This window comes from Lolium perenne, chromosome 1 (genome assembly GCF_019359855.2).
Source record: "Lolium perenne isolate Kyuss_39 chromosome 1, Kyuss_2.0, whole genome shotgun sequence".
Taxonomy (NCBI): Eukaryota; Viridiplantae; Streptophyta; class Magnoliopsida; order Poales; family Poaceae; genus Lolium; species Lolium perenne.
This window is the reverse complement of record NC_067244.2, coordinates 230,183,962-230,185,797: the sequence shown is the minus strand read 5'-3', so window position 1 is coordinate 230,185,797 and position 1,836 is coordinate 230,183,962.

Here is a 1,836-nt window from a genome sequence, read left to right as displayed (position 1 = left end):
TTTATGCCCATTTGAATCTTGGTCAAATCCTAGGTTTGACCAAGATTTGAACAAGTTTAAAACATGAATATAAAAAAGTAAGCATGTATGCTTCTTAGTCACTCCAAAATGAAGCTCTTGGGAGGGTTTTCGAAATTTCCATGTTTGAAACCAAAAACCACATCTCTTCATGCTTGACTTCATAAGACAGAGTTTAGGGTTAGGGGGTAGATACATGATTTTTCTGGTTTGAGTATGTCTAGACCTTGTTTATCAACTTAATTGAATGCTTACTATATGACATAAGAAGACTATGTGCCTTGGTGTTTCATTTATTTTGATTTATTTTGAATTTTATGCCCATTTTTATGCCCATTTAAACAAGTTTAAATCATGAATATGAAAAAATAGTCACTCCAAAATGTAGCTCTTGAGAGGGTTTTTGAAATTTCCATGTTTGAAACCAAAAACCACTTCTCTTCATGCATGCTTTGACTTCATAAGACAGAGTTTAGGGTTTGGGGTAGACAGCACGCGCCGACGCGTGGACAAAATTTATTCTCTGTCCCCCTGACATGCACTTGCCAGTGTCTTCAACAGCCTGACACGAGCAGTGAAGCTTTTTATGGAGCCCAGCGGAGAGGGGCTCCATTTCTCGAGCGGTAGCTAGGTGACATGGTGACATGCACCATGTCACCGTGTGACATGCGGCCTAAATCCAAATTTAAACATTGCGAAAAAATCTGAAAAAAATCATGCACGTTCACAGCTCATATTAAGATAACCCCTAAAAATTTCAGATCAAAATTCGAAACATACATCGAGAAACAAAAAAGAGAAACTCAGATGTGAATAGTCTACAGAGAAACTCAGATTTGAATTCGGGAACTATTCATGACAGATTTCTCTTTTTTGTTTCTCGATGTATGTTTCGAATTTTGACTTGAATTTTTTAGGGGTTATCTTAATATCTATGAACATGCATGATTTTTTTCAGATTTGTTCGCAGTGTTCAAATTTGAATTTAAACCGCATGTCACACGGTGACATGCAATAGGTGCATGTCACCTGATCTGCGGTGACGCTGGGGCTAAAAAGAAGACCTTTCCACCTCATTTGCTCCACTGTTTCACATATTTTAGCTTCTATTTATGCTGTGCCGTGGAGGTGGGGGTCTGGTCGTCACCCTCCTCCTCCCCACCTCATTTCCTCCACTGTCTCGCAACTCCTTGATCTACTACTCCTATCCATATACATGCCACTCAAATGGATGTATTTGTAGATACATCCATTTTAGTGGCAGTTAATATGGACCGGAGGAAGTACTAATAATATGAGGCATGTTTTTGAGCTGGCCCTGTTTAGTAGAGTTTACATTTGAGAGTTACATCTTTCTACCACCATTATTTTTGATTTAGCTTGTCTTTTGTGCCCACCATTTTTTCGAGCAGGGTTAATGCAAGATCCATAGCAAACTAGCTTCTCATGACATTTTTTTGGCGGAGTGCATCTTCTCATGGCGAGCTAGCGACTTTGCCACTAGAGTTTTTTTGTTGAACTAGTACATTTTTTGGATTTTCCCATTTTATTTGTGCACAAGCTATGAGCCGCCCGCAATTCAGCACCATATATTGGCGGGATTTTCTAGTTCAATTGTTTTGTACTAGGATATTAGCAGGATGCTATCTTCTAGGGCTTTCATTTCCCCTATATCCAGCCCCACCCACGGACAAGCAAGGGCCTCTCTCCCTACCTCGCACCTAGTCCGTCTCGCTCCCTCTCAGTCCTCCATCCGTAGCCGACATCCACCGCGCCGGAGCTAGCTCAGCGACGCCGTCAACCACACTCCATCCGCTT